This window comes from Dendropsophus ebraccatus, chromosome 5 (assembly GCF_027789765.1).
Source record: "Dendropsophus ebraccatus isolate aDenEbr1 chromosome 5, aDenEbr1.pat, whole genome shotgun sequence".
Classification (NCBI taxonomy): domain Eukaryota; kingdom Metazoa; phylum Chordata; class Amphibia; order Anura; family Hylidae; genus Dendropsophus; species Dendropsophus ebraccatus.
Window position 1 is genome coordinate 22,279,984 of NC_091458.1, and position 12,273 is coordinate 22,292,256.

The 12,273-nt window shown below is 43.3% G+C and overlaps 1 protein-coding gene across 5 annotated transcripts in view; it reads right to left on the bottom strand.

The window, feature by feature from the left end:
- The window catches only part of FAT3 (FAT atypical cadherin 3), a 485,754-nt gene that overhangs the window by 407,914 nt on the left and 65,567 nt on the right, over positions 1–12,273 (bottom strand). The window contains exon 1 of one of the 5 annotated variants that reach the window (XM_069969658.1): positions 10,725–10,786. The exons of the other annotated variants lie outside the window; for them this stretch is intronic. The gene's annotated coding sequence lies outside the window, so the exon portion shown is untranslated. Of the gene's footprint in view, positions 1–10,724; positions 10,787–12,273 lie in introns of those variants that run through there. 5 annotated transcript variants of the gene reach the window in all.

Here is a 12,273-nt window from a genome sequence, read left to right on the forward strand (position 1 = left end):
GCAAGTTCTATTAGCATTTTTTCTTATGAAAATGGGCAAAAATTATGTAAACTAAAAAAAAAAAAAATGGAAAAAAGGCCAAATCCTAAAAGGGGTACTCCAGCAAAAAGCTTTTTCCCAGTAATTGAAACACATTACAAAGTTATATAACATGTAATATGCTTCAATCACCTATCTGCCCCCCTTCCCAATCTTTTCCCCCCTCAACCTCCCACCAGGAAGTGAAGTAAACTCATTCTTACATAATGACTGTTGACCTCCGGCTACTCTGTGGAAGCCATTTTGTGACAATGACATCATCAAGAGGGTCTAAGCCCTGTTAGGCCAGCCTCCCTTTGTCAGATGAATCAGGTTGCTCAGCTCTGATTGGCTGAGCAAACTGTAAGCCATCTAACAGTTTTAAAGAGTCAGTTAGACATCACAGGAGACAAAGTGCATCATGGGAAAGCCCAAACCAGGAAGTGAAGAAAAAATGAAGACACCAACTGGAGCTTCAGGGACCTGCAAACAGCGGGAAATTCAAACGTAGGCAGACTCTGGAGGGATGATAAGTGGGAAAAGTATGTTTATGATTCATTGTTTTTTTTTTTTTTTTATATCAGCGCTGGAGTACCCCTTTAATGATATGGCAGTGAAATTTTTATGAAATTGTCAGCTATTTTTTTCATTGAGTTTTTCCTTTGAGAACTTTTTTTTTAAGACGTAAAACATCTGTTTCCAGTTTTAAAAAAATGCCCCTAAATATTGTGTGGGAACACAATCTTAATCTGAAAATTCTTCTAACTACTAAGGGTATGTTCACACTGAGTAAACCAGGCGGAGAGTTACGCCGCAGAATCCCGCCTGCCTTACTGTGCTATAGCCTGTCTATGGGAGAATGCGCTCTCCTCCGCTCCCGCCTCTCTCCAATCTAAGAAGTGACATGTAAATTCTTTGAGCGGGAGTAGCGGCAGTGGAGGAGCGCTCGCTCTCTCATAGACAGGCTATAGCACACTGAGGCAGGCAAGATTCTGTGGCGGAGAGTTCCGCCGCTGAATTCCGCCTGATTTACTCAGTGTGAACATACCCTAAGGCTATGTTCACACTACGTAAAAGTACGGCTGTTGTTGCCTATTGTTCTATGGGATCCCGGCTGGAGCGTATACACATCGATTACGCTCCGTCCGGGATCCTGTACAGGGCTGCAAATAACTAACATGTCAGTTTACTACGGCCACAATTTAGTGAATTGCGGTCGTAGGAAACCCTGTCAGTTCACAAAATGAAGCGAACGGCTCCGGCCGCAAGCTTCACTGTGTGCAGGAGGAAGTTCTGATGCGGGCGCACGCTGATGCGCCTGCATCAGAACCCTGCAGCCGAAAGATCATCCGGCCGGTACTGCAGTACCGGCCGGGATGATCCGTGCAGAGACCGGCCAGTCTCTATACGTAGTGTGAACATAGCCTTAATCTGTGAGAAAAAAAATAATAATAATTGAGAAAAATAAGTCAATTAGTTATGAGACTTCTCTGAAAGGGTCCATGACAGAGATTCTAGAAGAATAACCCAAAGGTTCAGGGCACCAACTGCAACATGTAACAACCTACCATATGCCGTTTGTAATTCTGTCCTCTTATTGACAGCGGGGCCTTTGGACCCCCTCAATAAGGTTAAGGGTTACTACTACCTTTTTCCACCCCCAGCTATGCACCATTAAAATCTACCTATAAACACTCGCTCAGCAAAGACAGAATACAGAATCTCTATGCTGCTAATGAGTGGGCATTTCCTCTCTCTAAGCATTTCCTGTCTCTAAGCTAGTGATGAGCGAATAGTGAAATATTCGAATATTCGATATTCATACGAATATCTCCGAATATTCGATCCCATTAAAGTCTATGGGAACAAGTATTCGATTATTGAAAAACATCTATTCGACCACTTGGAGGTAAAAACCGGAAGCTGGGGGATTTGAACACTTATCGAATATTTATCAAATATTCTGCAAAATACCTTACTATTCGATCGAATATATATTCGATCGAACAGTATTCGCTCACCACTACTCTAAGCATGTTTTTAAAAAGGAGTAAGGAAGAGCCTGAGAAAGCCTGGGCTGTGTACCTTCAAGATAAGCCAGTCTGCCTGCTGAAGATCATCCACACTGTACCTGAAAGGTAAATCAAGGCTTCCCTCTCATTTCCCACCACCCATATATGTTTACTGCTGGAAAACAGCCCAGCTCTGGTCCTGCCTCCTAGTAGAGAAAATAAGAAATAGATCTAACCCCTTTAAAGGAGAAGTCCAGTGAAAATTTTTATTATAGTATTGTATTGCCCCCCAAAAGTTATACAAGTCCTACAAATCCCCAATATACACTTATTACGGGAAATGCTTAGAAAATGCTTTTTTCCCTGCACTTACTACTGCATCAAGGCTTCACTTCCTGGATAACATGGTGATGTCACTTCCTGGATAACAGGATGATGTCACTTCCTGGATAACATGGTGATGTTACTTCCTGGATAACATGGTGATGTGACTTCCTGGATAACATGGTGATGTCACTTCCTGGATAACATGGTGATGTCACTTCCTGAATAACATGGTAATGTCACGACCCGACTCCCAGAGCTGTGCGGGCTGTGGCTGCTGGAGAGGATGATGGCAGGGGGACACTGAGGGACACAGGGCACTGGAGGGACACTGAGCATCCCGGAATTCTCTTTTAAGTCTTAAAGAGGTTGCCCATGCAAAATAAAGTTGTCCCCTATCCGGAGATCGGCGGGGAGGTTCAGAGGTCTAACACCCCGCGATCTCTTACTTGTGTCCTATCCTTTGCATAGGGGACAAGTTAATTTTGTCTGGACAACCTCTTCAAGTTAGTACTTGTTGTTTTAGTTAAGTTATAATTCAGCAAATAAAAACTAATAATAAAAACACATATATAAATATAATATTTCTCACCTAGCAATGTTAATCCCATTTATGTAGCTGTAGAACGCACCACCATCACTCACATAGAGAACTATGCAGATCACATCACAGCGCTTTATTTTACACCTCGTCTATAATTAACCGTGTGATAAAAAAAAAAGATGCCGCCCGTCCGTCAAACGACAACGTCCAAATGTGCGATTTATCCCGAATAAAAGGAAAGTCTAGATTTATTCCGTGTTGGTCAAAGTGTAACTGGTAATGATACAGTCTGAAATGTTTAAAATAGATTGAAATACGCTGTCATGGAAACAAACCTCATAGCAAGACTCAAATCATTAAAGAAATAATGAGCAAAGGTACAAGAAGTACAAAAAAGTAAATTATTATCAATTTCCTTAAATTGGTTTAATTATCCCCTTTTCACTGTATGAAACAGATCAAATGGATCAGGAACTATTTAAAGAGGCCCGGTGCTTTACCTGAAGGAAGACTTGTCAGCTCCCCTTTTGGAGGTATATGGATAAAAAAAAAAAATTTACAACCGGATGTAAATATTCAACTTGTGGCTAGAGTATGTCCAATATTGTCAGCACTGATTAGATATTATCAATGTGTGTTGAGATATATTCCAATCAATGGGTATTTTAGACCCATAAAAATGTAGAAAGTAACTTGGGATGATATAAAAATGAGGAATAAAAAGCAATACTCACTTGCCCTGATCCCCCTGCAGCTGCTGATCCCTGCTGCATATCGCTGTTTCCTGTGATGCATCAACCAAGCAGGAACTCCCTATTCAGCTAATCATTGGCCGCAGATATGACCAGTGTTAGTCAGTGGCTGTCTAAGAGATCAGTTCCTGGGAGGTTAACACAAAGGAACTAAGAAGCAGTGATGAGCGGTAGGGATCAGAAGCATGTGAGTATCACCCCTCTTTTATTTTTAGTTTATTTTCTATTTTTTTTTTATGTTTCTGCTTTGTCTTACAACACATTATACTGTATGCTTTATTTTTAACCATAAGAGGCAACAGTCTATGCATTTCAGTGTATACCTATATAGTAATATACGAATTCCAAGTCTTGTATTGGAGTTATTTATAATAAAATACTCTTGAAAACAAAAGAGGAGGGTTACTAAAACAAGCATTTGACTTCAAGTGAATCTGTCAGCTGCAATTCATATTGCAAACTGCTGACACTGTAACTTAGCTATTAGGTCAAGGAGACACACTGTGTAATGCCTTGTTTCCCCTGTGATGGCGCTGTGGGGAAACTGCTCACTTATTGTTTCAACACAGATTACAGCTTTTTGCTAGATGTTTCTGAATGATCAGCTTATTAACAAAGAAGCCAACTAATTTTTAAAAGTGGCGAATCACTTTAAAGGAGACGTTCAACCCTGGCAAAAAAAAAAAACAGTCAGACGGCAGGGGCAGCGGAAAACATAACAACAAATCCTTATTACCTCTCCCTGTGCCTGCCTTGCATTGCATGACTGGCGCCAAGACCCCCGCGGGAGTGCATTTTCACCCCAAGTTGTGATGACATGCCCATCCTGGCTGATGGACAGCCCACTCAGCCAATCAGTGACTGCAGATTCATCCCACCCCAGTCTTTTAATGACCGAGCCGCCAGTCCATCAATTGGGTTGTGACAATGGCTCTGCTGGAGATCCCAGAGCCTGGCGATCAAGCGATGGAGAGGGGAGTCTGGATAGTTTGTAATGCCCCCTCCAGTTTGAAAAAATGTACATTGCCAAACTTCTTTAAGTTTGGGGCCCAATTTTCTTAAAGGACAAGTGCCATGAAAAACTTTTTCCCAGTAATTGAAGCACATTACAAAGTTATATAACTCTGTAATATGCTTCAATCACCCATCTGCCTCCCTTCCCTGTCTTTTCCCCCCTCCACCCCCCACCAGGAAGTGTCCTAACTCACACAGACCTAATTACTGTTGTCACCGTCACCAAGCTCTTCTCTCAGCTCCTTTTCCTGTTACATCAGCCCCCCCCCCCCCCTGCCTTGTCAGGTGACTTTTGCGCTGGGAACGGGGACGAGGTGGCCGAGGGAAAAGACGTCCACTCACCTCCCCGGTTCCCGCCTCCTTCACTGACTGGCTGAGCGGACCTGAGACGTCACGTCTCGGCCCTCGTCAGACACCCGGAAGCGGCCGGGAACTTGGCACCGGAGGGCCGCGATGCGGGATCCGCCGCTGGAACTGGGGAGGTGAGTGGACGTCTTTTCCCTCGGCCACCTCGTCCCCGGTCCCAGCGCAAAAGTCACCTGACAAGGCAGGGGAGGTGCCCCCACGCTGGAGTACCCCTTTAAAGCAAATGTACCACTAGTACAATGGATTGGCACCGGTGTAGGTCGCTCAATTCCCGCGCATGGCCCCAGTCTATTACAGAGCCCAGCTGGGCATGAAGAACTAGAGGCAGGCCCGTCATGTCACAGCTAGGAGGGAAGATCGTCACACTGGGGGCCTGCGAACTTGCCCCCAGTGCTTCATGCCTGGCCGGTGCTCGGTAGTAAATGTACTAGTGTTACATTTGCTTTAACTTTACTATAGAGAATTTCGGAGATTTAAATGATCTTTATATCACCAGCAGGGGCTGATTAACTTTACTTTACTATGGGCCCCGGGCTGCTCACCAAGCTTGCCCCCCCCCCCCCCCCAACCCACTGTAACTATGGCGGCACTGATCTATGTCTTTTTCCTCCATAATGCAGCCTGTAAAAGACCTGTGGTGACATCATTGTCAAATGATAAGGTTCTTCAATATATTCTCTAATGTTACTGCATTGTGTCCTGGCTGATGTTTTGCCCTGATTTGTGCCAAATTGTGGTAAAAAGCAGCAATTTTTATGCAAATCATGACTGAACATAAGTCTCTTTGGGGGGCCATGGGCCCCGGGGTACTGCCCAAAACTGACCTATTATAATCCGCTCCTGATCACAAGCCATTGAAGAGTTAAGGTCCTACTATGCACTGTAGCCAGAAGGAACTAATGGACCCCGGTGAAGCTGCCGCCATTTCATCTAGTTGTAAATCTATACAGTATATTGGTAAGATGAAGAGCAGAGTAAACACAAGAGGATGGTAATATAATCCCACCAGATAGATCTATCCGTTATATCTTCTCAAGCCGCCATCAGCTAACCACGACGACATTGCAAAGGCTTTCAAGTGTCTATCAAGAAGTTATTTGATAGAGTCGATGATTGGACACAGCGCCGGCAGTTCTCATATTATTTCTCAAACAATCACAAAAAGCGAAAAATCAATGAAGAACAAAAATCTCTGCAGCGACTATGCACAAAAGTGCCACACACTTCAGCTAAAATTGGTTTTAAAGATTGTTTTTCAAAAGGAACTGTAGATTTTTTTTTTATTCCAGACCATATCGAATGGGAATCTGACAGTCATGCAGCTTTTCTATGGGAAAATACAAGGCTATGTGCGGTGAGATCACACAGATAGAACGTATGAAAAATGGGATAAAATTATACTAGAGTTTCAAGCCAGGGTGAAAGAAACATATAAGTAAACACTATAATATAGGACTAAAAAGCAATAGCAGCTATTCTATACAGAGATTACCTTGTCACTTAAAGGGACATGCTAGGCCAGGGGTAGGGAACCTTGGCTCTCCAGCTGTTGCAAAACTACAACTCCCATCATGCCTGGACAGCCAAAGCTAAAGCTTTGGCTGTCCAGGCATGATGGGAGTTGTAGTTTTGCAACAGCTGGAGAGCCAAGGTTCCCTACCCTTAGGTTGGACTGACTGATACGATATTGTGTCGGTATTGATATGATACTGTGTTGATATTGATACGATATTGTGTCAGTAGTGTAAAAGCAGAGGGGGTGGTAGGATTAAAAGAATAAAAGGTAAAATCAGATGTGGACCACATACACACACACATATATACAGTATATATATATATATATATATATATATATATATATATATATATATATGTATATATATATATATATATATATATATATATATATATATATAAAGGAGAACAAATGTGCTGTTTTTGGTGCAGACGCTTACATCACTGTACCATTTTGCTTCGACATGCATCTATGATTACTTCCTGGTTTCCACTCTGAACTGTGACCCTGCTGTTGCCAGGCAACAAGGCAGACACTTTTCCACAATCCCTCTTTGCTTGCATGTGAAGTGAAAACCAATTGTCAGTACTTATAGGACAAATCATGTGACTGCGATTGAACTGAGCATGAGTGACCCAGGATAGTGGTTGCTTAGTGGGCTGTAACCAAGGACAACAGGTTATTAGACAAAGCAGAACATTAGTGGGGATTAGTGAGTCTATGAGGGAGATTTATCCAACATGGTGTAAAGTGAACCTGGTTCAGTTGCCCCTAGCAACCAATCAGATTCCACTTTTCATTCCTCACAGACTCTTTGGAAAATGAAAGGTGGAATCTGATTGGTTGCTAGGGGCAACTGAGGCAGTTTCACTTTACACCATGTTTGATAAATCTCCCCCTATATTTCTAAAAACATTGAGAGAAATGGACCTAGACCTAGTTTTCTTTGTGACACAACCCCTTTAACTCTGTATACGCTGCTGTAAAGAGACTTTTGCAGGCTGGCACCCTGTGGTGAAGGAGACTACTTAGAAGACTTGCATTACCTATTGTTTCATGTGCTACAATGCCCTATTGTAGGGTGTATGGCGGTGAAGTTTGTGCCATGGAAGTCACGTAGCCCTGGCTATGGCTGGAGTCCCGTTAGGAGTCCAGTAGTTGGAGAAGAGCCCTTCTTCCTTTCTTATATCTTCTGACTCCCCCCTCTCAAAGGTGGATTAAAGGGGTACTGTGGGCAGGGACTTTTATTACTATATCGCCGTTTTATTACTACTAGGTCGTTTGAAAATAATAAAGTGCACTTACCCCCCTAGCTGCCACTGGTATGTTACTGATCTGTCCTGCTGATTGGCCGCTACCGGGACTGGGTGATGTGATGTTGCAGGCCTGTCCAGCCAATCAGTGGCTGCAGCAGTCTTCTGCCTCATTTGCTGATTGGATGGGTGGGCCTTCAACGTCAATGCCCGGGACCCTAACAGCAGCTGGATCGGTAAGATTCCAATGGTGCCACAGGAGCCAGGGAGGTTAGAGTACTTTATTATTTTCTAAAGACCTTTCCACGAGCATATATTTAAAATGTACCGAGTACCCCTTTAAATGTACCGAGTACCCCGTAAAGATGTCCCTGTAGTGTGGAGTGGTGACAACTTGGGGCTGTAATAATATTTCACATGATGCTGTTATAATCCCCATGAACAATTCAGGTTGCCTAAACTTGAAGTTAACCTAAGGGTTCACTGGCAGAGCAATAACTAACTAGGTTACTGCTTAGGCTAGGTTCACACTGCGTTTTCAGCATCCGTTTAACGGATCCGTTTTTTTTAACGTCCAGAAAAATAGGGTCAGCAACGTTTTTTGGTCCGTTTTGGTCCGCCAAAAAAAACGGATCCGTTTTTTTTTATAATGGAAGTCAATGGAAAAACGGATGCACACAAATGAATCCGTTTTTTGCAATCCGTTTTTTGCAAAAAACGGATGCGTTAAACGGATGCTGAAAACACAGTGTGAACCTAGCCTTAGCAGGCATGCTAGTAGACAGAGCTCGCGGGATCTGCTTCACTGGCCTATACAGGATGAGGATTGTGCAGAACTTCATATACGGTGCTTTATGGCCAAGTGGCACCAATGGGGTGGGGGAGGGGAGCACAGGCTAGCGTATATACTCACTGGTACACAAGGTGCATTACCGTTCCCTAGTATTATAGCAATCATAACAGATTTATTTTCAGAAATGACCTTAAAAACCGCATACTGTGAAGAAAAAAAAAAAAAAAACACCGGTTGGTGACAAAAGTCATGGGAGTGGGTGAATCGGTGACCCCCGTACAGCTTGCTCCTTCTGAGGCATAATAAGAGTGTTGTTGCTCGCTGCTGCTTTGGGTTTCTTTATAATAACACAAAGCACTTTACAGCAGATTGTTACATTTACAACTCTCCGCAGCACTTACATAAATGGAGCACTTAACTCTCTGTTACACTCCGGCTTCTTTGTCAACGTGTTTATGATGTTTTATAAGACGGCGGTATTGAATGTGTCAGAAATTGTTCTCTCCAAATTAGTCAGGTTTTTTTTTTTTGCCAATTCATCTTTGCCAAGTTCTCTTGTAGTTTTAGAATGACCAAAAACATCAAACCAAGAAACATTAATATTTACACGGTGAACTTTTTATGGAATGCTTCGTACCTGTGGGAACATTTCTGGCCTTGGTCAATGCAAATGTTGCCTGTTGGTCTTGGGAGAAGAGGGATGAGTACAATGTGGACCCATGCTTAGAGAGTCCAAAGTCGATAGCTTTTTCTTTGGCCGACAGCTTTCAACTAAGCGTACATGTTTTCTCAGCAGGGAGAGGATAGAAAGCCACTGTCAGACTAATACACCCAGGAACAACATGCCCGATCCTGCTCACCCATAACATCTCCTATCAAGGGAGAATCAGGAGAACCCTCCAAAATCAGCAGCTTCAGTCATCACTAAAGTAGAGGTTAAAGGAGCACATTATAAAATCCAGGAGCCGGTATGGGCAGGGGGGAAATTGATTACAAGTAATAACTTACCTCTCCCCGTGCCCATAGTGAGTGACGGGACCAGCCGCGGGACCCCCGCTGCTGTCCGGAATCTCCGAAGCTGACACATCGCGACCCAGCTCTGGGGAGAAAAACTGCTCCAGTCACTGATTGGCTAAGCGGTTAGTCCATCAGCCAGGGGGTCCTGAGGCCGCAGACAAGGAGAGAGTACTTGTAATCAATTCCTTCCCTGCCCCTGCCAGTTGCCAGATTTTCTAATCCGTCCAGCTTCTCCTTTAAGTAGAGTCCCATAACATTTCCACTTAACCATTTGGGGGCCACATTGTTCATTCTGGCCCCCCACGTGGTAAAATGTTGGGAGGGAGGGGGTAACTTACCCTCCTGGGATCCAGGTGCATGGCGTCTTCTCTCTTCCGTTCCATTTTCTTTAATGAACCAACCAGTGGCTGAGGCGGGAAGTCTCTGCTCAGCCAGCGGTTGCAGCACTGTCCGCCTCAACTCCTGATTGGCTCATTAAAGAAAACGGAACAGAAGAGAGAAGACAATACCCCCCCCCCCCTCCCCCCACGGAGCTTGAGGACTCAAGCATTGAAAAATACCTATCTCGAGTATTATAGTGCTCACTCAATACTAATTGAGAGTACTTGCACTTGAGGGTAGTCAGGATCCATAAGGTAGTGGCGTAGCACTCAATAGAACCCACAGGGGCACAGGGCAATTTCTTCCCTAAAGGTCTGTTTAGATGGGATGTTCTGTTACCAATGATCAGCACTCTTTTATTTCTGTATTCTTAGTAGGGAGAAGAGAGGAGAAAATGTTCTATTATTTTCCAGCCACACATAAAGCAGCCCCTTTCCTCCGACTTATAGCTCACAGTCTCAAGATAGGAAGAAGAAGGGGGAGATAAAATGGATGACTCCACAACAATCTGCTCATTGCAATCTTAAGCAGACTGGGTTATTGTCTACCTCTACACTTCTGCAAATGACTCTGTATCGGTCACCAAACGATCCGTTCCAACCTCAGGAAGAAATGGTCCGCGTGGAAGATTTGTCCCTTCTCTCGGAGAATTTCCATTATAGGCCGTGCCATTTTTATTTTAGGGACTCTGTTAGGTAAACTGTTCCTGTAATGAGAACGACTGTAATGCCTACCTGGCAGCGGTTTATTCCATCAATAGAGATGTTCTGTACCTAATGACTAAACGTGGCTTCCATGCTGTGAAGCGTCCCCCTTTCTCTCAGTCACGTCCCTGCTGAGAATCATTGCTAGTTTTATTAATAGGACACCAGAAAACGACAACCCACACAAGTGTATAAATACAGCCGATGCATAAATGATGAGTATATAGGCCATAGGTACATCCCTGCTTACGCCTACATACTGTACAGGCATATAGGGGGTTCATTTTTGATGGATCAGTAAACATATATCTTACTGGCTATTATAAATGGACATTGGTTAAGAAGAACGTCCACACCTGAAATCTGTATTATTTTGACGGTACACAGCACCTAACTATCTAGACAGGTGAAACATATCCATACTAAGTAACACTATTTGTAGCCATTATATAACTTGTATATGGCTCCTGCTCCCCTTACTCTCTATAGTACACCCTCAGAAGCAGCAGCAGTATGGAGGACATTACAGAGCAGTAGCGTAAGCTGTAAATCCTTTTACCATTTACTATAGCTTTTAGCACTGTCTCTCTGCCTTTGTTTAACTCTGCAGTTTTCTCCTCCTCCTCTTCTTTCCCTTTCCATAGACTTCTATGAGTACCCTGTAACTGAATTCCTCTGTGAATACTGATTTCTAGCAGTTTTCATACTGAATGTTTAGTTTAGGAAGGGGGTACGAAGAGGAAAGGAGATTAATAATGGGGAAAATGCATTTTGCTATGATTTACCCCTTTTACCTCTTTTACTCCATTGCTCCATTTACACCCCTTTTAGTTACTTAATTGGTCTTTGTAACCTTTATAATTACCCAATCGCCTTCTCTGTGATTCTTCTAGGTCCTCCATTGCTCTCCCCCCAAAGTTACTCCATTGCTCTTCCCCCCCTCATATAGCCACTCTATTGTTCCCCCCTTCTATAGCGACTCATCCTATAGTTACTCCATTGCTCTTTCCACCCTTTCTATAGTTACTCCACTGTCTTTACATCCACTTTAGTTACTCCATTGCTCCCTCCTTCTATAGTTACCCCATTGCTCTCTTTGCACCCAATATAGCTACTCTGTCTGCACCTTCAAAGGTTAAACCATTGCTCAAACTGCACTCCCTATAGTGACTTTATTGCACTTTGCACACCCTCTAGATACCACATTGGAATTTGCACCCTCTATAGTTACTCCATTGCTCTCTTTGCACCTTCTTTAGTTACTCTATTGCTCTCTTTGCACCATCTATAGTTACTCCTTTGCTCTCTTTGCACCCTCTTTAGTTACTCTATTGCTCTCTTTGCACCCTCTTTAGTTACTCTATTGCTCTCTTTGCACCATCTATAGTTACTACATTGCTCTCTTTGCACCATCTTTAGTTACTCCTTTGCTCTCTTTGCACCCTCTATAGTTACTCCATTGCTCTCTTTGTACCCTCTTTAGTTACTCTATTGCTCTCTTTGCACCATCTTTAGTTACTCCTTTGCTCTCTTTGCACCCTCTATAGTTACTCCATTGCTCTCTTTGCACCCTCTATAA